The following is a 26,334-nucleotide window of genomic DNA, read 5'->3' on the forward strand; positions in this document are numbered from 1 at the left end:
ACTCCATCCCTACTAGATGGGAAGTTAGAACTAAACCTATCTATCCCTAGCTTCACCTTTAATGAAAGGGTGTGTCAGTAAAAAAAAATATCTGCTGGCAAAGGGAGACTAAGACCAAATTCTCTTGGCCTCTGCTCTGGGTAGGAAACAGGTAGGAAATCTTGAGAATTCTGAACCCCAGATCTGTGTTCACAGTGTTTGGGTTGCAAATTTATTTGTGGTCTTGCAAACAGAAGGTAAGAAATTACCTTAAAATGCTCCCAGATTGGTGGTATTCCAAACACAGAACTAAACACTCTCTGGAGAGGTAGACCTTCAACCCAGGCCTACAGCGTTCCCACAGATAAAGTTTAGCTAAACATGAGCTCATGATCTAAATTTACACAATAATGAAGAAATCAGCTACAATGGGAGAGAATCAGCAAAAACAATCAATACCAGAATTAGATTCCCAAGGCCATCCATTGAATGTTGGAATGATCAGGTGCAAGGCAGAAAATATACATAAAACTAGAACTGAAACAAGGAGCAAGGATGTTTTAAAAGACTGGGTAGGATCTTTAAAACATTTTTAAAGTACATGTCATTGATAAAGCTAAAAACTCAAAGGTTGTGTAAACAGCAGATTAATCATGGAGAAGAGTGAAATTATGCTGTTTTTAAAAATATGGCAAATCAGATTTTCTGCCTAATTATATAAGTAGATTTCTCTTAAAAAATACACATATTTTAAAGACTTATTGGCTGTAAAATAACTAAAGGATATTTCAGAGGGCTTCTCGCCAAAGAAAAGTGTGAAGTAGCAAAACACAGAAAGTGGAGGGGAAAAAATGTCAATATATACATTGCTATAGGGTGAACTAAGCCTTAGGCCAGCAACTATGAGGAGGAGCTGACCCTTAGATACTTACAACTAAGCTGGAATCTTCAAAAAGTTCAACTATTTATAACTAAAAAGATTTCTTAAAATTAATAACCAAGTGTTTTAATTGACATCAGAAGAGCAAAACAATAAACCCTCAGAACATAGAAAAATTAGATAATAAAGATATGAGCAGAACTTAATAAAACAGAAAAAAGTATAAAATTGAGGTGATTTAGTAAGTCAAAAAATATTCTTTGAAAATATTTTAAAAACACACTTTGATTAAGCAAAACAAAAACAAAAGTAAATAATACACAGAAAGAATCAGGACAATGTCATAGTAGAGAGTAAAAACAGAGAATATATGAAATGCCAGTAAATTTGAACATTTATGTAAAGTGGACAGTTTCCTAGCTCCTAGAGTTTACCAAAACTGACACAAGAGGAAATTTGCAGCTGGAGTTCTTGTACCAGTAAGGAATTAAGTCAATAGTTTACAATCTTTCACCAAGAAAATACCAGACCCACCCAGATCTTTTGGGTGGGGAATTCTATCAAACTTCTATTAAACAGATAACATCAGTATTAATAAAGAAAAACTTCTAGAGAGTAGCAAAGGAAGAATGCTCCTTTATTCATCTTATGAAGTCTATATAATCCTAATACTGAAAATACATTAGGACTGTAAGGAAAAAGAAATTTACACGTCAAATTTACTTTTAAGTATAAAAGCAAAAATTTTGATCTACAATATTAGCTACCCAAGTTCACTAGAGTAAGAAAAAGCATGAGTAAGTTAGGTCATCCAATGAATGAAAAGGTAGTTTAATGTCAAGAATATATATCAATAGATTGAAGTCACCACATTTTATTTCTTTCATCTGTCTCTTTAAAAAATGGATAAGTACTTATATTGATCTCTCTTGTACTAGGCACTGTGCTAAGTCACTTACATATTTACTCCTTTAAACCTTCTATCATCCCTGGGGGAAAGTTCTATTTTGCTTCCATTTCTTAGCTAAGACTCTAACCCCCAGGAAAGTAAAGCAACATTTGTACGTTTTTGTGGATGGTCAGTGATGGGACCAGTACAGGAACATCCAAAGTCTGTGCTTGGAAACAGTGCCCCATGTTGACACTCACATTACAGATGAAAGGAAAGGAACCATGCACTTACCATATAGATTAAATGTCACATTACACGTTAAAGGAAGGGAACCACGCACTTACATTATAGATTAATACCCACATAACAGGTTAAAGGAAAAAGAAACATGTGCTTCTCTCAAAAGTTGTAAAGAAAGCATATCCATTTCTAAATACATTTCCCAATTTCTTTTGCTTGTTTTCTGACCTTTGTAGTGCATTCTGCCATGAGGAAAATTTTAATTCTTATATAATTAAATGTATCCTTTTTTTCTTTGAATCTTAGAAAGGTGTTTCTCATGAATAATTTATTTCAAGTCTCCCAGGTTTCTGATACTTTTACAGTTTCATTATTTTTTTACTTTTAACTAGTTGCTGTATCTAGAATTTAGTAATGATAGCCATATTCTCCCACTTTTGTTGAATAAGTTTTGCTACTGACCCAAAATGTGAATTTTATTTTAATCTCAAATCTCTTATGCTCTTGCATCTAATTTTAAGATGTTTCCTATCCCACTGGTTGTTTTGTCTATCTGAAACAAAATGCTACCTTAATTATAATGTAATTATAATATAATAAATGTAATTAGTAAACATAATACCATATATAATAAATAGCATAATATAAAATAACAAAATATAATTTACCATATAACAAGGTCAAAAGAGAACAAAACTATACAATCACTTGAAATATCCCCCAAAGATATTTTATAAAATTCAATATTCATTTCTAATTTAAAAGAAAGAGTAAAATAGGGATTGATGAATGCTTCTACAGTAAGACGAAATTATATATCTAAAAGAGAAAGAGGTAAATGATAAACTTTAGTAACACTGGCAATAAATACAGGACAAGATGAAGATGCCTGATATAATGTTAAAGAAAAAGAATTATGTAACATTGTCTTTGCAGCACTGATGAGTTCAGTGAAAAGAGAATCTCATAGAAAAGAGTATCTCGTTCTTCTTAATGTATGTACACTTGTCCACTGCATGAACATAACAGCTTATTTAACCAATATGTTACTGATCTGCAACTGGATTTCTAGGTTTCCATGGAATTTTATTATGCACAATTGTTACAAACTCTAGGACTTCCTCTTATGTTTATATCTTTTGAAAGAAACAATACCTCCGCAGATGATTTATCTGTGCTGGCTGCTAGCAGACTATGGCTACTTCTCAGTTCTTCCCTTTACATTCCTAGTCAATATGAAAACGGAAGGCAAGAAGGTCTTCTCTTTAGAGACTCTAAATATAGGTCTTGGTGATAAAGTCTTGGTGGTAAAGTCTAAAAATATCAACCCAGAACAAGTGTTTTTCCAGCTGTAACTATGTGTGATTCCCTTGGTTTTATTACTGTAGAGGATGTAATAAGACAAGACTGTAGGGTCTGCCCTCAAAGTGCTTCCAGTAAGATGAGGTAAGCCAAGTATGGTGGCATATCTAATTCAAGACAAAATATAATGGCTCCTTTTCTCTCATAGCAAAACTTCGTGGAGTGAATATAGAAGTCACTGTAGGCTCTTAATTAAAGGAACACAATAAATCTTGTATTGGAAGGTGGTTATTCTGGTCTCTTTGCAGAGATGAATTGGAAATTGTCTAGAAGAAGGAAAATTAGCTTAACCAAAGTTAAACTCATAAATAATTGAGCATCTGTGGCCTATGTTTCTCTTTGATCATAATTTCTCCCAATTTATACACCTCTTTGATACCCGATTAATCATTGTCAAAGATGCAATTAACAATGATTATTACTGTGTATTAGGTTTTGCCTGGGCCCTGAAGAAACCATCCTAAATTACGAGCTATGATTGTCACTTGATTTTCTCACAAAGAACAATCAGAACTCCTGGTCTTAAGTGGCTTGGAATGTGAAACTAAGAAGTCTCTTAGATATTATTAGAGGACCCCACAGAACCCATTGGTGAAAGTTTGGAAAACATTGGGCTTCTTAAAATTAATTCTTGTAGTGTGTTACGAAAGATGACTGAACCAAAAGGATAACAGTGTTTCTGGTTCTGTTGTTAGCGTTCTCCATGCAAACATTGCTGAAGCTTCTGGACTCAATTTCCTTCCCCATGTGTGAATGTCACTGAAAATATCCAATTCCATTCTATCCCCATATAACTTCAGAAACTAAGCAAAATGAAGACTCAAAATTCATTTCAAATAATGAAATGAAGATATAATGTAGAATGTAACTGGGAAAAAACCTGGTTTAAATTCTGGAAAGTACCGACTATGCAATTCTGGATAAGTTGCTTAATCTTGCTTAGTCTAATTTAATGCCCATCTCACAGGATGTTATGATGATTAATTTAATATCTTTGTATAACATACAGTGTTATGTAATTTCTTCCTGTTCTTCTTGAGTAAATTCATATCTTTAAGCAACTCACTTTAAGAAATAGTTACTTACTTGCTTAAATTACTCTTACCTTCTATTATCAGCTGAATTGTGTCCTGCTCAAGTTAATACGTGGAAGTCTTAACCCCCAATACCTCGTAATATGACTGTATTTAGAGATAAGGCCCTTAAATAGGTAATTGACGTAAAATGAGGTCAGATGGGTGGGCTCTATTCCAATATGACTGGTGTTCTTATAAAAAGAAAATATTAGGACACAGACATGCAGAGAGAACAAAGTAATTATTAGTAACCACGATCATGTCGTGAATGCATGGAATACGTCACCATTTGCCAACCACCGTGTCAAGTCAGCAGAAACTACAGAAATTAAGAGCTCACCGCAGAAATTCACACACCCGTGCACCAGGTAAGGGACCACAGGCAGAAGTTCACTCAGCCTTTCAGGGAGTCCCTCAGGGAGTGCACGCTCTCTCCTGGGCAGGGCGAGCACAGACACTTATCGGGAGTTGTACTACTTTTAAAATGCATTGATACAACCATGTCTCACTGGATGAGTCAGCAAACGCTTTTTGTAAACCCCAAATTCTCCACACCTCCTACCTTTGGCGCGGCCCTAGTCTCAAAGCTCCCGCCCCTGCTCCTCAGGCCGCGTCCCCATGTGAGGCGACGCTGCGTGCGGACGCACGGCGAGCGCGCAGTCGTCCTCGAGCCCCGCCCCCACGGAGCCGCCTGCTGGTTTGAACCGCATCCCCGCGCGCGGAGGACGATGGGGCTGGCGCCAAGGGCCGGCGATTCGCCGCGGGAGGTGGCGCGGGAGCGCGGCATGGAGGTGCTGGCCTAGCTGGGGCCCGTGGCCCTACGTCGTCTGGCTGCGACGCGGATCCTGCGCACGCTGCAGGGCGGTGAGCGCCCGAGGGGCCGGGAGGCGAGCCATGAGGCTAACCTCATGGCGAGCCGAGGACCCTCAGGCGGGTGTGGGCATCGTGCCCACAGCTTGCGTCCCCTAAGCCGCGCTCGGGCCATGATCACTCGGTGAAGCTGCGCGGCGACACCGCGGCCGACTTCTTCCCGCGCTGTGAGGACCTGTGCGCGCTGCAGGACTCAGTGCCTCTGCCCGCCTTGCGCCCTTCCCTGCGGGAGGGCCTGCTGGACTTAACGCCGACCGCCTCCGCAGGGTGGACTGGGCGCCGCTCCTGAGCACCCTCTGCCCCTGATCTGTATCCAGAGCTTCTTCCAGCCACGGCTGGGCGAGACAGGTTTGTAGTTCCCGCTTCCAGGGGCTCTCGTGTGGGCGCTGCGAAGCGGGGTTTTAGATGGTGCAAGGTGGAGGGTGGGCACTAGAATCGGTGCCCAGTGCCCGGGTGTGCGTGCACTAGACAGGGCGTGCGGCTTAGGACTCCTGCCAGCTCGGTGACCCCGGCCGAGTGCCTTAAGGCTTCTAGGTCTCAGTGTTCTCATCTGTAGCATGGGCTTAACAGGACCCACTCTCTGTGGCGGTTACAAGGACTCACTCTGTTAATGCTTGTAGACTCTGCAATGTAGAACACTTAGCACAGTTTGGAGCATCGTTAATTGTTCCACAGATGTAACCTGGTCTATTGAATGACTTTGCCTGGTACAGACCAAAGCGATTAGGAAATTGATATATCCCAGCTTCATTTCCTTTCCATTAAAACAGGGCTCAGGATAAAAAAAATCTTTTTTTAAAAAATAAATTCGTTTAATTAATTTATTTATTTATTTGGCTGTGTTGGGTCTTCGTTTCTGTGCGAGGGCTTTCTCTGGTTGCGGCGAGCAGGGGCCACTCTTCATCGCGGTGCGCGGGCCTCTCACTGTCGCGGCCTCTCCTGTTGCGGAGCACAGGCTCCAGATGCGCAGGCTCAATGGGCCCAGTTGCTCCGCGGCATGTGGGATCTTCCCAGACCAGGGCTCGAACCGGTGTCCCCTGCATTGGCAGGCAGATTCTCAACCACTGCACCATCCGGAAAGCCCAACAAAGTCTTTTTTTCAATAGTCGTATCATATAGTGGAAAGAGCACCGGTGTGAAGGCAGCTTAGGGTTTGAATTCCAGGGCTTATGCTGTCTGTGGCCTGCGCAGGTTACTTTTGAACTGCAATCCCCACACTTGTAAAATGACATTAAAAACCACTCTTTTTGAGGGTTCTTACAATTAATTAAGCACCTTATGTGTGTAAAGTATCCTGGCACTTGAATGAGTTGTCAGAATCGGGGGCTGCTGGAGACGATGCTTCTGCCCTAGGTAATCTCCCCTTCTACTGGGCAGCAGGTAAACACAAGCACAGTAGTCAGTGCTCTGGAAGAAGTGAGTTCTGGTGCTACAGAGCGCAAAATCTTTTTGTTTTTTAATTTAATTTTTATTCTATATTGGAGGATAGTTGATTTACAATATTGTGTTAGTTTCAGGTATACAGTAAAGTGATTCAGTTATACATATATCCATTCCTTTTCAGATTCTTTTCCCATACAGTTTGTTACAGGATATGGAGTAGAGGTCCCTGTGCTATGCAGTAGGTCCTTGTTGATTATTTTATATATAGTCGTGTGTATATGTTAATGCCAAACTCCTAATGTATCCCTCCCCGCCATCTTTCCCCTTTGCAGAGCACAGAAACTTGGAAGGGAAAGTTCAGGGTAGGCTTCTTGGAGGAAGTGCCATCCTTTCTAAGGATATGTAGAAGCTCCTGGGGTGGCAGGAGAAAGCAGTGTGTTGAAGTTTGAGAAATGTAAGAAAATATGGCAAAACTAATGTACAGGACTGGAACTCAGGGTTTGGGAAAGAAATGAGAGTTGATACTGAGAACTTAGTGGGGCCCAACAGAAAGACGCCTTGTTTGTCCTGTCAGAAGATTGGATGTTTATCCTGAAGGCTGTGGGAAACCCTAATAAACAATAAGATGGACTTCTGGTTTAGAGGCTCACTCGGACCTCCATGTGGAAGGCAGTTGATTGGGTGCAGCGTGAATTGTAATCTAAAGGTCCCACTTAAGTTATAAAAGGTTGGACTGCATTTTGGAGATCCGAGAGAGAATGGGTGGGGCCTGGTGACCAGTTAGAAAAGGGAGGGCAGCAAGCGTGGGTGACAGTTTACAGCTGCATCTTTTTGTGAGATACAGAGCACAGTAGGAAGGGATTGGGGGTGGCGAGAGGATCTTACTTCATCTTCAGTGCTTTAGAGGGGCCTGGTAGATGGGTCTAGGCCCAAGGTTCAGATCTGGGCTTTTTGGGAGGACAGGTGTTTGAAGGCATGTGAGATACTTAGGTTACCCACAAGACGATACAAAGAATCATAGGTCTGAGAGTTTTTTAAGTGAGTGTATATATATATATATATATATATATATATATATATACATTTTTAAATTTTATTTATTTATTTATGGCTGTGTTGGGTCTTCATTTCTGTGCGACGGCTTTCTCTAGTTGTGGCAAGTGTGGGCCACTCTTTATCGCAGTGCGCGGGCCTCTCTTAAGTGAGTATATTTGAGGATGTTTATAAGCTGAGAGAAAGTAGCCAGCAGAGGAAGGGTGTGAAGATTTAGGAGAGGAAATGATTGTTCATTTGTTTTCAAAAAGCTGAATACTTATCGTGTGCCTGGCCTTTTTCTAGGATCTGGGGTTCACACCATGTGTTATCTCTTCTGCAAGGACAGTTCAACTCATCCCCTAGTGAAGAGAAATCAGATTTTTCTTTGCATCCCATTCAGGTGTAGGAACTGTTCCATACCTCTGAAGGGACTTTACTTAACCAGAGTAATAAGTTAGAAATCAAAAGAAATTAGAGCTGGAAGGGACCTTAAAGACCACAGTACTTAATTTTGCCTAATATTTTACATTGATTGTAAGAAAAATTTATTGCAGAGCCCATTCTCTTCAGAGTTCCTTCACTGAACTTTCTTTATGTCTTGCATCCAGTGGGTCCAGCTTGTAGATTTTGGCCTCTTCCTAAATTTGCTTCTTCATCCACATTGCATTTTGCCCGGACTATGGCAGAAGCTCCTGGGTGGTTTCGCGGCCCCTGGACTCAGTTCCTCTAAGTTCATCTGCCTACTGGGGTTGAGTGATCTTCTAACATGAAAAGATACGCCTAAAATAATGCTGCTAATGGCTTGCCCACACAGAGTTAGTGCATACTAGCCGCCCAGTCTGTGCTCTTCCCAGAGGCGTGTAGTCTGAACTGTGCTCTACCGAGCCTCCTGGGGCTCTTTGGCCCTGAGGAAGGGGAGCTTTTTGTGATCACTCCCTTTATCTAATTGGTCCTTCAGCAGCGGGGTGCCTTTCTCTAATCAGCGGAGGCACCCTTACTCAGCCAGTGGTAGCCCCGGGCCTCATCACCTGTGGGATACAAGCCATGCTCTCTCCCAGGCTTGATTCGACCGACATCTCTATTTTCTGTCCCTTCTCACACTTGGACCCCTGGCCTTTAGTCATCGCCACCTGCAGTATTTACAGTGACCAGCAGGAGTCAGGCTTGAGTGTCTTTGCACAGGTGCTCCCTCTGCAGTTAATGCACCTCCTCCTCCAACTCTGCATAGCCTCATCTTTCTTGATTGTACTTCAGGTTTATCATGAAGCCGTCGCTTAGACATAACTTTTTGCCTCCATAGGAACCTCTGTTCATAAAGGTTATGGTTCTTTATATCATGTGATTGAAATTTTGAGTTTATACATGTCCCTCCTTAATGAGGCTTTAAGGGCAGGAGTCGTTTCTAATCCTTAGCACAGAGCAGATGTGTTTTTTCTTTTTAGCTGCTTTTTAGCGGTGATAAAATGTATGGTTTAAATCACTCATTTTACAATAATTTTGCTTTAGGTTTTGACAGAAATAAAGTTTCCAGAAGTTGTGTTCCTGCAATAAGAAATAAAGATGTGACCTTCCAGTTGTGTAAAGCTCTTAGATGCTGTGTAAGTGCGTCAGGTGCGCTAAGGAACCTGGAGCTAAGTGGGCTAGTTGTGAGAGAGAGAGACGTAACTATGTTAACAAAGGTGGTAAGCCTTCATTGTGTCCTGCCAACATTTGATAGTTGCTTTTGGGGCAAACTAAAGGGGTAAAATTTTAAACTGTTCCTCCCCATTAAAGGGATTGAATAAATCGGCCACTTTGGGGCACCAGTGTCTTGCGAATTGTCCAATTGGAGATGGTGGTTTAGAAAGTGAGTTTCAGTCTTGTTTAAGTCTCTTCCCATCAGACTGGTCTCGTGATTTCCTACACACCATGTTACTTCCTGTCTGCCTTTTCTTGGTGTTGTTCATGCCTGGATCACATGTACCATGGAAGTTTGTCATGCTGGATACTGTCAGAATTAATCTTACTTAAGTTTGTGTTAAGCCACAAACCACATGTTTTGTATATTTTCTGTTTTTTGTGTTTGTCTATATTTTTATGGTTTCTCTTCAAGAAATATTATGGGAAGGGAAATAGCAAGATGTAAAGAGCAAAAAAGTCATCATGATCTTTAAATTGTTAGAATATGTATCTGCAATCATAATTATAATGCACTGTGGTATGTGTTCAAATAGGAAATATATGTAACGTCCCGTAGGAGCAGCAAACTCAGTGGTGTTGGTGAGGGTGTGTTATGGAAGTAATCACAAAGCAGGTGACTGTTGGTTGGGGTCCTGAAACATTAGTGTGTGTTCCCTGTGTCCAGTAGTGGTCTGGAGGGGTCAGGAAGCCTGCCTTTCAATTTGGGGGAACAGAGGGTTTGAGGTCCTCCCTCTTCTATTGCTCTAGTATACTGCATAGCACCTAATAAAATACTGGGTTTATAGTTGACATTTAAATCGCTGATTGATCATCAAGATTGGCATGTATCATTGGAAATGAAAATCGGAAGAGTCTTATGCTCTTTAGGTTTTTCTTTTTTTTCCTTTGTCTCAAAAGTATGTAGTACTTTAGTGAGTGGTTGGGAAGAAAGTTTGCAGTATCCAGTGTATTCAGTTTTAGTACCTAAATAGAATTAAACTGTTGCTGTAAACTGGAATAACACTTTGTTACTGACAAGTTTTAGAATGCATCAGTTCATCAATTACCTGTTTGGGAAGATTGCAGTTAATGATTTTAAGAATGTGGCTATAGGGCTTCCCTTGTGGCGCAGTGGTTGAGAGTCCGCCTGCCAATGCAGCGGATGTGGGTTCGTGCCCCGGTCTGGGAAGATCCCACATGCCACGGAGCAGCTGGGCCCGTGAGCCATGGCTGCTGAGCCTGCGCGTCCGGAGCCTGTGCTCCGCAACGGGAGAGGCCCGTGTACCAAAGAAAAAAAAAAAAAAGAATGTGGCTATAAACTTCCAATTGACTCAAGAAAAGCAAACAAATCAAGATTGACAAATGTATAGGCTCTTCATCTTATTGTGTGTGTGTGTTTTTATTTTCCTTTTAGTTATTTGTCAAGGTATAAAGAACTCTATCACTCTTAAGACAGTAAACTTCACGGGGTATAATCTGACATGGCAGGGAGCAGATCACATGGCCTAGATCTTAAAGGTGATTTTATGTTTAAACTTTCATGAAAACATGTGATTGAAGCAGATTAACATATTAATACAGATGGCAGTTAATTTTTGTCTTTTAATACATGTGAGTGCATCTTCTGTTTTGTTGAAAGAATCTGACCAAATGGTAATGTGAATTGCTGTTGCATAAAGTATAGTGTTGAATCCCCAGTCTTTGCACTTGAGTTTAACAACTCTGTGGTTTTCTATCTTCTTCCTGAGACACTATCTCAGGTCCATCCTTGTCACACAGAGTGGTAAATTAGAGAACGATTAATATCACCATTTACAGAAGTGAGACTGAAATCTCAAGCATCCTGAACATAGGAACTGAAGGGGCCTCTCAGCAGTTCAGAGAGTTATTACCAAGCCAGTCGGCCTAATTCTGCTCAGTTTTCTCTGTAGCAGAGCCTTCCAGGTCCTTCTTTTGAGCTTATTTATTTTTATACACAATTCTGTGTGGTTACTGTACATAATACTAAATAGTTGTATTAACTGGGTTTAACTGGTGATGTATTTACATCAAGATCTAACTTCGTTTTGTTGATATCTTTTTAGGGGCTTGCCATTCATCAAAGCTCGTGATGTATGTAATCAGTTGCTGGTGTGTAGCTATCATATTTATGATATGTAGGGCTTGAATTGGGAGAGGTGGATGGTCATTCTTATTGCTTTTTAAACTGACAGAGCCTTACAAGAAGCATTTCCCTCTCTGAAATAAATCCATGTAAAACATGTTTGGTCGCTCTCCCAATGCAACTGTGTAGTTGTGTGGATTTGGCACACAACTGGCAGCCTTGTGGTTGTCTGTAAACAAGGAAGCCTGTTCTCCAGTCCGCACGTCAGCTGTTACCCAGTGAAATGAACTTGACTGCCATTTCTGACCCCTCACATGGAGCTGTCATACTCAAGAATGTTCATATGTTTTCAAGAAACATTGTTTGAGGGCTATATGTACAAATTCCTGATCAAAAAGCCAATATAAAGCAACATCTCCCAAACCTCTGCTCTCTCACCAAGGCCACACACATTCCCTCACTTCTGGCCTCATGGCAAGCTAATACTGTCAGTATCAGATTCTCCTTCCCAGCGGTTCTAGGAGACTGCATAGTTGCTCTGTGAAAGACACCACTGCTGAGGTTGAGAGAAGAGCATCTTGGGTGTCAGTGCTGCCCTTGCATGCCCAGAGAGAGAGGTGTGCACCTCGTTCTCCTGTTAGGGTTTTCCTATGCTGCAGGTTTGCTGCTTGTTGTCAAAATGATGTCCTAGTGACTTGTCTTCTGCATAGTTACATAATCCCAGCACACTTCTTTATGATCTGTAGAATTTTGTGGGGTTGTGGCCAAGTCAGGTTTTAAATGTTTGGAAATGTCCAATTGAACAACATTGCAGTGGCAGTGAAGCTTGACAGGAGAATTGTATTACTGTTACCCTAGTTTTGGCTTAAGGGTGATGAGAAGATGAAATTTTGATGGGTCGGTTTTAGTTATGTATGTGTATGTGATTTACTTTTTAAAATTCTAACATCTATTATACACAGCTTAGATATGTTGACTTTCTGATTATTCTTCTGATTGTTTATCAGTCCCTTTACTGATGTATTTTCCTCCAAAAAACTACATTTTCTTCTAGACTGTTTTTGTCTGATAGTGAAAAATAAATTTTTCATTTGCAGTCTAAATTTGATCTGAGAAAAAATGGTTACCTTGGATCTTCCCTTGGCTTCTGTGAAAGAAACTTAATAAAATAATATGGGCAATTCCCATTACTAATCTTAACCATGTACAACAGAGGTCTGTACAGTAACATAGCAAAAATAAGTTACTGTACTTTTACTTAGTCATTGCCTGTTTTAGACTAAGGAGCAGTGAGAGACGTTTATAAATAATGATACCTCAGATCACTTTTGTTAAATGTCCTCTAATATTTGCATATTTGGTATCTGGCTTGTGTTGTCTTTTATACAATCTTGTCTTCTTTCTTTGCACTGTAGTTTAACAACTCTGTGGTTTCCTATCTTCTTCTTGTGACACTCAGGTTCATCAGAATTTCCTGTGACTGTGACAGTAGAGAGTCCTTCCTCCTCAGAAATTGAAGAGGTCGATGATTCCTCAGAAAGTGTTTAGGAAGAGCCAGAGAAAATTTGTTTGAAACAAGAAGCATTGCCGGTACAAAGGTATCACTTTAAAGCTATAGAGAAGATTATTTTTCAAACGGAAGGCTAATTGCAACATGGCACAGCTTGTGTGAGGGTTCTGTTTTCTCCTCCCATCTGCATTGTATCCCCTTGAATGGTTAAGCTTAGACCAAGGTGAATGGTGGACATTTGAACTCTAAGAAATAAAAATCAAAACATGTCGTTAGCAATATATTTTCCTTTCCTTAGAACCTTAGTATATTAGATTTAAGGGAGAACCTTAGTGATCATACGATAAAGAAATTGAGTTCTGAATGAATATAGTCAGCTGATTCAGTGCTCTTGTTTTACAGATGAGAAAATTGACAGTTCTAGTTGAACTCTCTTTTTACAAGAGGAAAATATGGCCTCATTTTAAATAAAAGTAAAGTTGAAAAAAGTTTTGATGTTGATATTCTCCTTTCCTAAACTAAAAAAAATATCAAGAAGCTACATTCCATTACCAAACAAACCTGACCTCTAATGTCATTCCATACTATTGTTTGTATGGACAGAAAAGAAAAATGGATTTTCATAAGAAATTTTTGCACCTAAAAAATAATACATTTATTTTATTTCAACTTTAATGAAGAGCTGAACATTTCTAGTAAATAAAGGAACACCATTTGGGGGGGGACCTTGTCTTTGTGCTACAAAGTCCCATGTTTAATTTTTTAAAATTATTTAATATGATTTTCTTTTCGTATGGAACTTGTCCGGTTTCAGAACTAATTATCCCATTATTGTAGGACTATGGGAATTAACTCTTTGATTTTCAAAAGAGAAAGTTAGATTTTATTTTTTTAATTAAAATTAATGATAATATAGAGAAATTTTAAGAAAAAAACTTAGAAAATTATGAAATGTTAGAGTAGGAGAAATTTATAGTTCATGTAGAGTTACCCTCTTTCATTTTATAAATGAGCACCTACAATTTGTAGCACGTAAGTGGTTTATTAGTAAATGGCAGAGTACGACAAGACCCTAGAGCATCTAACCCGCATTCCTTGTCATTTTAGATGTGTTGTATTCATTTCCTTCACGAGTAGACCAGGAGATTGTATTTCTAATAGCAATGATAGACACTGGGGAAGACCAAGAAGTTTACACACTGGGACCACAGAATAGCAGATTCAGAATGCACTGAGAACCCTTTCAGCTCTTCTCCGTTTTGACAAGACACTACAAGGATGGTATCAAAGTGTTTAATTATATAAGCCCACAACAATCAAGAGATTTCAACATAGTTTTGAAAGACAGAAGACAAGTGGAAGAGTGTGAAACCGAAGCAGTAGAACAGAGGAAAAGCATCATCTAGAATATGCACAGGGACCACCTGCAACTGAGGAGGATTCTGACCCCACCTGCAGAAGTAGCCCCATGCTCAGATGCGCATGTAGGAGAGAGGGTGGAGTTAGTTAAAAGTGTGACTGAAATAGGGGAGCTCATTGAAGGGTTGTGTTTGGAGGAGCAGACTCCCAGCCCCGCCCTCACGCTCCTGAAATGAGATGCTTTCATTTTGAAAACAGTGAAACTGGCGAGAACTAGGGCAGCTAGTGTGAGTTTTTACACCCTAGAAAATTGTGTTTGGGGGGGATCCTATTACAGTTACTCCCCGCTTTTTCCTGCATAAGAAACCAATCAATCGTTGACTTCAGGGAGCTTTCTGCACTCATTCTTAAATAGAAAATAACTGTCATTTGCCTGATAGTTGAGTAAAGCTTCCAACATGAGAGGGGGAAAAAGAGTGAAAACATATCCTAGTAGGACCAGGGACAATTTAGGGAACAAAATAATTTAAGAAAAAACCCTAATTAGTATCCTGAGAGAGGTTTAAAAAGAGCTAGCAACTATAAAATAAGATTAGGGTGTTAATTAAAAAGAGAATGGTCAGAAAGCAAGAGAGGTCTCTTGGAAATGAAAATATGGTTGCTGAAATAAATTCAGTAGGAATCTAAAAAATTTCTCATTATATAAAAAAGAAAGACACAATGGAAAATGTAATAGCAATAAGTTAGAGAGGCTGCATCTGGGAGATGCAACATGTTACTATTAGAAACTCCAGACCCAGAAAAAAAATGGAGGAAAGCTGTCAAAGGGCAACAAAATTCCCCACAGCTGAAAGTAGACATCAGGCCTCAGATTGAAAATAGTTACTCATGTTTTGAGCGAGATGAACAAGAATAGACTCTTAAAAAAAAAAAAAAAAAAAAAAAAACGAATAGACTCACACCTAGGCACCCTTCATTGTGAAACTTTAAAATACTGAAAAAATAAATTAACATAGAATAAAATACTGACAGGATACATCCATTCCAGAGAGAAAAATACTGGTCACCTAAAAAAAAAAAAGTAAAAATCTGACTTTATCATACTTGTCCTCAGCACCATGGATCCTGGAAAGCATTAGAAAGATACCTCCAAAGTTTCTCAGACACATAATTTTCACCCTAGGGGTTTGTATCCAGCCAAACTATCAGTCATAAGTGGAGGCTGAAGAAGATATTTTGTACACAAAGAAAGTTGAAAAATTGACCTCCTGTGCTACATCTTAAGCTATTTATAGAAATAATCCAGCAAAATGAGGCAATAAACCAAGAAGGAAGGTAATAGGCGATTCAGCGCAGAGAGTAGCTAGTCTAGATTGGATAGGCTTCTATTGATTGTGTGATTGAGAGCTTAGAAACACCTTGAGGCATATTGTACTTACTAGATATTAGGCACTGTTGGAAGGGAGGAGGGAGAGGAAGAGGAGAAGGAACTTGAACTCCAGAGGACAAAAGGCTATACTGACATAAACATGAAGCAAACTAAGCTATGGTTGATTTTTAACGTACTATTGGTGAGGAAGAGAAGAATCCACTTAAACTTGACACTATAGATGTCCCCCTTTTCAGTGACACACAGGGGTAATGACCACCTATCTAATTTGTTGTCCAAACCAGAACTTGTCCAAACTCCTTACACTTCAATAGTGTAAGGAGGCGCTCTAATATTGTAACATCAGGACAACAGGTATAAACTGGAACAGCCCAAGGCGGCTTGGGGTATGTGGTCACCCTGCACAAGGGCAGTGACACTGACACAGTATGGAACGAGGTGTAGTCTATACACAGAGACAGTACATCTGCAGTGGGCAATATTAATTTCATTGTAATAATGGCAATACTGTCTTGGCTTGCAGCTTTTATTGTCAACTTGCATGTAATAACAAATAACTAACCTAAACTATACTTAGTATGTATTTGCATTAACTTGGTATGTACTGAAATGTACTAGTATGTACTTAGTATATATTAGGCTCTAAGTGTTTTTGCATATATTAACTCATTTAATCCGCTGTATAGCCTTATGATGTTGATGCTAATATCATTCCCACTTTTGTGAAAAGGAAGCTAAGAAAGGGTAGGAACTTGCCCAGGTTGTACCTAAATTAGGGTTGGATCGAGGCTTTGAGTTTAGGTTCTCTGCCTGTTGTCTTAAACCTTACTGCCTACTGACTCTCAAATAACAGAAGACTTAACTGCACATAGAACAGAATATAAATTTCAACTTTGACAATGTAAAAGCTAGGTTTGGAAGGTAGACAGGAGGTAGAAAAAAGGGAAGATGGTATGAATGTCCTCATTTTACAAAGCGTGACGTTGAGAGAGTTTATAGTTGATCAACAATGTAGGTTTTTAAGTATATCACTACAAGTCAAAGAGATCATGAACAGTGGAATAACTAATGATGACATAACTTTACTGAGCAGTGTGGACATAGAAGAGTATAGAGGAACTAAACCCTTACTTAGTAAAATAGAAAGTGAACAGATAATGCCACCAATTTAGTCAGAAAATGGTCATGTAAGAGTATTACTTGGAAATGGAGAAGAATTCAAAATAACAACAGTTGGACCTCCCTGGTGTCGCAGTCGTTAATAATCTGCCTTCCAAGGCAGGGGACACGGGTTCGAGCCCTGGTCCGGGAAGATCCCACAGGCCGCAGAGCAACGAAGCCTGTGTGCCACAACTACGGAGCCTGCGCTCTAGAGCCTGTGAGCCACAACTACTGAGCCCACGTGCCACAACTACTGAAGCCTGCCCGCCTAGATCCTGTGCTTCACGACAAGAGAAGCCACTGCAATGAAGAGTAGCCCCCGCTCACCGCAACTAGGGAAAGCCAGCACGCAGCAACGAAGACCCAACTCAGCCAAAAATAAATAAATAATAATAAAATAACAATAGTTGACGTAAACCTCATAAAAAAGGAAATCCAAACAGCCAGTAAACACAGAAAAGTGTACGACTTCATTAAGTAATAAGAGAAAAGTGAGTCAAAACCAATGAAACTACATGCCAATCAGTTTGACAAATACATAAATAAAGTGTGGTACTATCAGGTATTGTAGACCTGGAGTACTATGGGAATCCTCTACCCTGCTTACACTGGAGTATAAATCAACACAACTACTTTGGAAAGCATTTAGCACTCTCCATTAACTAACTCCATTAACTGGCTTGTGAGCCAGCAGCCCTCACCCCCGCCCTGTGTAAATGCACCAGAATAACCGGTACAGCAGGATTCCTGTCCATGATTTGCATTAGCACAAACTGAAAACAAACCAAATGTCCATTAAGAGTCAAAAATTTAATAAATTATGTGTATTCGTACAGTGGGAAAACTATCAAGCAATAAAATTGAATGAACTAGAGCTACAGGCTGCAATGTGGATGAATTTTTTAAACCAATGTTGAGTGAAAGAAATAAGATAGAAAAGATTTCATATACTATGATCATCTACATAAAGTTAGATGTTGACGAAACTAAACTCTTTTGTTAGGGATGCATGCAGGTTAAAGGAAAGGATTGTCAAGAAATGAGGATGGTGTTTAACTGGGAAGAGAGAAGGAGATTGTGATGGGAAAAGGATATGGGGGGGGTTTGAGATGCTGACAAGTATCAATACTTTCAGATTCGAGTAGTGTTTATGTAAGTATTCTCTTTTTATTTGTCACATTGACAGTTTTGTTCTGTGCACTTCTCAGTACGCATATCTTATTTTATAATTAAAAACCTGAGTAAAGAATTGGTCGCTTCTTGAGTGCTGGATGTGGGAGTGGGATGAGACTATTTCATTTTAAGCCCTTCACTACTGTTTGCGTTCACATGTTATTCATTCAGCGTTAATTGAACATATGCTGTGTACCAAGCACTCTTCTAATTTTATATGTGTTTTAACTCATGTAATCCTCACAAGAGCTCTGTGATATGGGAGCTTATCTCCATTTTATAGATAAGGAAGTTGAGACCTAGAGTTATAGAACTTGTCCAAGGTTATATAGCTAATGGGTAGTGCCAGGCCCATTTGCCTCAGAGAATCTGAATTTTTACAATATAATCTAAAAGAGAAATTTAATTGCTAATTATAAGAAAAAAAATTGCACATTAAAGAAGATGACAAGTTTTCATCTATCCAGTTAGAGAAAAACACACAGTCTGTCTTTCACACAGGTACATCTTGTATTGGCAGGGATTTTCCTTATTAAGCAATTATTTATTGACCATCTACGTTGTGCTAGGCACAGGTGCTGGGGATAAACACTTAATAAAATACACCCCCTATCTTCAAATAACTTGCACTCTACGTGAGGAAATAAGCCAACAGTTGTAGTAGAGGTTATATACCAAGTGATACATCGCTGATGGCAGTATAAAATCTCAAATCTTTTGGAAAGAAGTTTGGAGATAGCTACCTCAGAGCCTTAAAAATGTTCATTTGCTTTGATCTCAAACTCATTTTTATGGATTTATTGTAAGAACGTATTCTCAATACGGAAAAAAGCTTTCATGCATAAAAACGGTTATTGTCTGATAATATTGAAAAATTGGAAAGAATTTAAATGTGTAAAATGGTTAACCAGTAAACCCACTCAGTGGAATATTTTGTAGCCCACACACAAAAAAATCAAGGTTATGAATCTCCTGATTATATGAGAAATGATTGATTTCAATGTTAAATGGAGAAAAGTTGAACATAAAATTTGATATCCAATATGATGGGAGCTTTGTCCCAGAAAAATCACCCTAGCCGGTGTACAGAAGGGAGGAAGGAGAGCAGATGACAGGAAGGAAAATTATTCCAAAGCCTTATCATTAGTCTTACTCAAGTAATAGAATATCAAGCAATTTTACTTTCTAACTTTTTCATTCCATATTTCCATGTAAGGGACATGAATTATGAATACTTTGTAGGAGGACGGTACACTTTTTCACAAAAATTTAACACTGTGTTCTAATTCCTTCCATTAGAGGGAGAAACTGTTGCATGTAATTGCACTTTGATGTGCTATTTAGAACCAGTCAGGAATTTTAGTCTACTTTTCTCTGACTGTGGTGAGGGTTTTTTGTTTGTTTGCTTATTTGTTTAGGATTTCTTTGAAATCAGTTTTAGAAGATTGATTAAACCATCATATTAAAAGTAGAGGAATTTTGCAATTTTTTTTCCTTTTTCCCCATTGAAAACTTGACTGGCTTTAGTAATGAAACATTAAAGAATTTGAAGTTCTTAGACTCTCAATTTTTTAAACATGTTCTGAATATAAAAATATATGTTCATTGAGCAAATGTTTGTAAACAATGAACAGCTTCTTGAAGGAAATAGAAGCCACCTCTGCATGTACACACACCTAATCTGCTCTTTTGTCTTAAAAAAGTATCAAAAATATTTTGCCATGTCACTAAATACTCTTCTACATCAGAGAATATGATTAAGCTTATGCATCATCTCCCAGGAAAAACGCACAGATATATTATGAATGTAGAACTCCTGAAGCCCATTCATTAACTCTGGTTGAGACCTCTTGTCATTCTTTTCTTAGTGGCTTCATAGCACATTCCTTCAGACGGTGAGCTGTTTTTCTTTAAGCCAGTCCCAATTTGGAGGCTCTTAGCTTTCTTCTAGGGTTTGCTTATAAACAATCTTATGATATCATGTTGGTAGATAAATCTTTGCCCACATCTTTGATTTCCTTAGGGTAAACTCCTGATGTAGGATTGTTGTTAGGTACCAAGAGCTACTCTCCAGAAAGTGATACCAGTTCCTCTCCCAATGATGGCATATAATAGAGTTCCTCATTCTTTAAGTGATTGTTCAAAGCAGTTAAAAGGTATAAATATACCGTACTGTTTTCATAAGTATAGGAATTCTGATTGTTCATCGCTGCATAAGAAACCACCCCGAAACAGTGGCCTAAAACAACGACTAGTCATTTATTTTGTTCACGAACCTGGAGGTTGAGTAGGATATTGATTCTTTTACTACACTCTTACTGACTGAAAACAATACCTATTTGACTAGCTCACAGTTCTGCAGGTCAGAAGTCCAGGCACAGCGTGACTGGGTTTCCTGCTCAGATACACACGGGAACATGTGGGTTCCCTCCTGAGAGTGTTAAAGCACGTGAAATTTAAGTCTAAGACATTGAGCCCCAAACGTTGGATGTTCACCATAGTTTGTGTGGGTCACAGAGCTGAAATCAAGATGTCAGTCAGGCTGTGTTAGCATCCAGAGTCTCTGGGAAAGAATGCCTCCAGGCTTCTTCGGCTTGTTCGCATAATTCAGATTCTGCAGTTGCAGGACAGAGGTCCCCATTTCCTTGCTGGCTGTCAGTCGGGGGACAGTCTCAGCTCCTAGAGGCCTCTCGCTTGCCTTCCCTGCTGCAGCATTTGACTTCTTCAGAGCCAGCAATGGAGAGTCTCCCTCTTGTCCCTTTTGTACTTCAATTCAGGAAGAGTTCAGGTCCTTTTCATGGGGTGCCTGAGTAGGCCATATCCACTTAGAATAATCTCCCTATCTTAAAAAAATCAACTGATTTTGAACCTTAATTCCGTCTGCAAAATCCCTTCACTGCAGCACCTAGATTTAGAGGTTGATTGGATAAGTGGAAGGTTTGTGTACTTCAGTAAGTAGGAGTCTTAGGGGCTCTGTTAGAATTCTGCCTATTGCAAGCAGTGTCCCCACTTCACAGACCGAAGTGTCTTATTTCCTGAAACTCCTAAGGGAGTTTATCAGTGTTCATTTTATTTCAGTGACCTTGGTGAATGGGAAGACCACCACCTCCGTGAGCAGGAATGGCACCCAGCGTCCTGAGTCCACAGTGTGGCTCTGCTACTTAGTGGTGTGACCTTGGCTGTGCTGCTCTACTTACTCTACTTCTCTGCCTCTGTTTCCCTCATCTGTAAAATAACATGGAGTTAGTGATTGTTCTTTCCTCGTACGGTTTGTTTTTTTTAAAATAAATTAATTTTATTTATCTATTTTTGGCTGCGCTGGGTGTTTGATACTGCTCTCGGGCTTTCTCCACTTGGGTCGAGTGGGGGCTACTCTTCGTAGTGGTGTGCGGGCTTCTCATCACGGTGGTTTCTCTTGTTGCGGAGCACGGGCTCTAGGCGCGCAGGCTTCAGTAGTTGTGGCACGCGGGCTCAGTGGTTGTGACTCGGGGGCTCTAGAGCGTAGGTTCAGTAGTCGTGGCACACGGGCTTAGTTGCTCCGAGGCACGTGGGATCTCTCCGGACCAGGGCTCGAACCCGTGTCCCCTGCACTGGCAGGCGGATTCTTAACCACTGCTCCATCAGGGAAACCCCCTCTTAGGGTTTTGATAATTAGATTTAATGCCCAGGGAACTCCAGGAACAGTGCTTGACTGTAAATTGCTTTAAAAGTGATTACTTTTGGAGCTTCCCTGGTGGTGCAGTGGTTGACAGTCCGCCTGCCTGCCGATGTAGGGGACACGGGTTCATGCCCGATCTGGGGAAGATCCCACTTGCCGTGGAGTGGCTGGGCCCGTCAGCCATGGCCGCTGAGCCTGCGCGTCCGGAGCACGGGAGAGGCCACAACAGTGAGAGGCCCGTGTACCGCAATAAAAAAAAAAAAGTGATTACTTTTTAAAAAAATTCTTTTGAATCTGCAGTTAATGCAATTCAGGTGTGTTAAGCATGTTCATTAATAGGACTTCCTACTATAAAGAGACCCACAAATAAAAATAGAACTTTTCTTTCTTGTTCTTAACTATTTATTTCTGACTTGCTATGTTATACGCATATATGCCTTTTATGATGGGCTGCCACAAATTTATGTTGGAAAAAGTGGAATTTAAATAAATCTTTACTATGTTAATTTGATAGATTTTGATAATTCATTTCACTAGCATGGTATGATATCTGAGTTCACTTCTGGCTCTGCCCCTAAATCCTGATGAGTCCTATAGCTGGAAAGGCTTTTGGATATTATACTACGAATTAGTTATAACATTTACTCTGTTTGTTTAGGAAAAACTGGAGGAGTGCCTAAAGCAGTTAAAGGAGGAAAGACTAATAAGACTTAAGGCTGATAAATGAGTCAATGAAGTAAACAATTTCTTATACTTTTGGGACTGTTTTGGTTTTATTTCGATTTGATTTTAATCCATATACACATAGTTTGTAAACTTTAAACCTGTAATATATTGCAAATTGGTTGTATCATATGGACTTTTGCATTTACTGGTATTTAGTGATCATATGATCTATATTCCAGAAAACATGTTTTTAAAAATGTGAAAATCTCGTTTTGTGTGTGTGTGTGTGTGTGTGTGTGTGTGTGCGTGCTTTCTTATGACATTAGCTTATGTTCTGTTCATGATTCTTTGATTCAAGAAAGCACTTTTTGTGCATATACTATATATACAGTAGCATAAAAGACATAATGAGACTCTCCTGGCAATGAATTAGGAAAGTGAATCATTTAAATAAATTTAAGATATTGGAAAACTTCTAAGAATGTAATGAAAGATAAAATTATATACTATAAGAATTACATCAGGTAATGTGCATGAAAGCAGGGCATAACCTAAAAAGTTCTATCTAAATATACTTTATCAGAGGTTGAGCGTAGGGAGGAATTTTTCAAAGTGCATCCACTGGATTGGCGGACACTCATTCAATAAATGGTGAGCACCTGCTTATATAAGGCAAAAGGGGCATCATGAACATAACAGCCTTTCTGAGAAGTACTGGAGTTGAGCTTATAGGGGGCTTTAAGTGCATAGGTGATGAGCGGAAGGGGAAGAGTGCACGGGAGTGAACATTTTGAAGGAGCCAAAGAAAACATTGGTGATCGTACATTTAATAAATTGGGTTTGGTATGATTTAGGACTTTTAAACGTAAGCATTAGATATTTTGCTCGCTAAAGTTAATTCTTAACATCCAGCAGAGTTGTAATATGTTTTGTTCAGATTCTATAATTTACTTTCTAATTTAAGGGAAACTTAAAGCAGGTAATTTTCTAATGTGGAATGAGGCTCCATTATGAATTGAACCAGTTAGAAATGTGATCTTTTGTGAAAGATCGTTAATAAAACGATAACTTTGGTTTATTTATATACCACCTAAGCGTTATATAGGAAACTTTGTTGGGTGCCTGGGGGTTTTGGTTATTATGTGATATGGTCTCTGTCTTTACTGGTGGAGAGTTAGCTTAATTACAGATTAATTACATTTTGAGTGTTTTAGTTTTGTTCCTTGAAACTAGGCAAGACTACTTTTGATGACAATGAGAAAAAATCATGTCAGACATTTTCCGTCTTCTTTTATAGCTGGAACATGAAAATGCCCAGTTAAGAAATATAAATTTCTCTTTGTCTGAAGCCCTTCATGTCCACTCATTGACAAGCATGATCCTGGATGATGAAGGTGTTTTGGGCAGCATTGAGAATTCTTTTCAGAAGAATTCTTTTCAGAAGAATTTCTTGGATCTCCTTAAATATGCTGGGTTAGTTCATTTCTCTTCATGGCGTTCTTCTCTTTCCAACTGTAATGGTAGTTTGCTGAGGAACTGGAGCAATTTTCATCACTTGCGTGGCCTTATTTAGCCAAATTTAGTGTAATTATAGGTAATATAGTTGACGTTTTAAAAGGAGGAATTAAATTTTTTAAGAAATGCAAATAGGGGAGCCTGCTTTGGTAGAGTGGGGAGCCTATTATAAAAGAGTAACCTGTAGACAGAGTAATTAGTAGGTACAGTTTTTTGTACGGACTAAATTGAAGGCAGTTTTCATTGAAAATATTCGGGAATGGATAAGAATTTTCCTATCTTTCATTTACTTTGCTTGTTTGATAAGTTTGAATTAAAGTTATTTTTGTCTTAGACATAAAAATTATTATTAATCTGCAGGGAAGATATAGGTCAGTGGTTCTCAACCGTGAGCAATTTTGCTGAAACAGGGGAGTGGAGATTGATAGTTGATGGAGTGGTGTTTTGTCAGTGAATGAGTTGGTGTTGGGAAGGAAGGAACAAACACATTCTTGGAAACTGGAGGAAAGGTGGTAAAGAAGTGTGGGAATGGAGGTGTGACTGGCAGTGGACGGGGTGCATGGTACATGTTGAAGCTGCTAGTGAGACAGTGGGATGTCTCCTAGAGGATGAATCTGGAAAGGGCTGAGAATCTGGGGGAGAGAGAGGCTTGTAGTCTGGAGTAGGATGTTGGCTTTTAAGATTTTAGAAGTATTTCATGATTGTAGGTCTGGGGAAATCTAAACTGCTCTTCTGTGATTATAATAACCTTTGTCTTTTCTCCTTTCCTCCTCTGGTCCAGGCTTGGGCAGCTGGCCACAATGGCTGGTATAGATCAGTCAGATTTTCATTTACTAGGTCGTCCCCAGATGAATTCTACTGTTAGTAGCCCACCTAAAGAAGAAAAGAAGGCACTTGAAGAAGAAAAATCAGAATCAAAGCAGAGTGCCCCAGGACCAACGCAAAATCTCCAAGTAAGTGGAGAGGACAGCACTTAAGGATTCTAAGAGTGATTAGCAAAAAGGAAATGACCAAGTCAGAGAGAAAATAATAATGGTCAGTCTCTAATAGTTCACATGCTCGGGAGCTAGAAGACTCTGGAGTCCTCTCCAAATCTGAGATTAGTAAATGTGGGCCCGTTTCATGATACTGTATTGTTGTACATAAAAAAACTGGAAGTTCTTTAGAAAATGTATGAGTTAAAGCAAACTCTCCTTAATGAAGAAAGAAAACATTACAGAAAATATCCCAAATTTTAAATTGTATAAATGTCTGTTCTATTCATATTTTATCTAGGTTTCTATTTGTATGCAGTCAGCTTAACAATGAAGGAACACTAATGGAGGTACACGTACTGATACAATTTTTAAAGTAAGTAATCTTGACATAGCTGATACGTAAGATATTACAGTGACTCACCTGGTCATGGGAATGGGAGGGGAAACCTGTCAGCTTTTCCTCCAGCCTCACTTGGAGCCCCCTTCGCCCAGCTCAGCCAATCTCAGACTGGTCTTGGGAACTGACAGTCTGGTCACAAACTATATTATATACTGTTTACATGTGCCTGGAGGATAGCAAAGAAATTAATTTCCTTACAGAGTAGGGTTTTATTTTTAGTGAGGGAAAGGAAATGGGTAATAACTACCCCAGTCACCAAAGTCTGAAAATGTAGCGGACATAGCCTTGGATATAGCTAGGTTAAGCTGAGAATCACTTGGCAGGATATAATTAGAGAAAAACTGGCTCTGAAATCTTCTGAATAATCAATTGACTGTGTTAATAATAAGATCACAGAGTAACATTGAAGTTTTGAACTCTACTTTTTAATGGTTGGCTTTGTTCATCACCGAATTTTTGTCTTGTCTTTTGTTTTTCCCTCCAGTTTCAGAAAATTACAGGTGATGCTGGGATTCCTTTGCCTGTCGACTCCTTCCATGTCCCAGTCTCTACTCAGGAGGCCTTAGAAACTTCCAAAGACAACCTGGGGGTCGCAGTCACAGAGCAGCGGCAGGAGTCTTTTGAAGATTTCATTGCTAGAACATATTCTCCTTCAGCAGACGTCATTTCTGGAACTGGAAGTCAAAGAAAAGAAGAGGAATTACTTAGAAATAGCAGGTCTTCTTCAGAGAAAATGACCAGAGCATAATATACCAAAAACTACTCTGCTAAGAAACAACCTGGGAAGGACCTGCATTCTTGCTCTGACTCACCTGTAAAGCAGAAAAGCAAAGGAATTGGGCAAAATAATTCTTTGCTTAATGAACCAATTAGAAGTGAGTCTTCGAAAAAACACATTTCTGTTAAGAAAGAGAGTACAATAGTGACTGTTTCTTCAAAGACAACTAAAAGTAAACTCAGTCTACTAGAACATTCTGAAAGTGATACTCTTGGATCTGATTGTGAATTTCCAGAAAGCATCCATATTCCATCACGCCTAACATAG

The 26,334-nt window shown here is 39.4% G+C and overlaps 1 pseudogene across 1 annotated transcript; it reads left to right on the top strand.

Annotated features, from left to right (window-relative positions):
* The first annotated feature begins 5,157 nt into the window (after positions 1-5,157).
* LOC309973736 (centrosomal protein of 78 kDa-like) lies at positions 5,158-26,334 on the top strand (annotated as a pseudogene). The gene is made up of 11 exons: positions 5,158-5,220; positions 5,385-5,647; positions 9,224-9,396; positions 9,491-9,563; positions 10,791-10,904; positions 12,940-13,070; positions 22,390-22,467; positions 23,695-23,870; positions 24,694-24,865; positions 25,188-25,236; positions 25,774-26,334. The product of its transcript is annotated as a centrosomal protein of 78 kDa-like (transcript).

This window comes from Leucopleurus acutus (assembly GCF_964270905.1).
Source record: "Leucopleurus acutus genome assembly, chromosome: 2".
Taxonomy (NCBI): domain Eukaryota; kingdom Metazoa; phylum Chordata; class Mammalia; order Artiodactyla; family Delphinidae; genus Leucopleurus; species Leucopleurus acutus.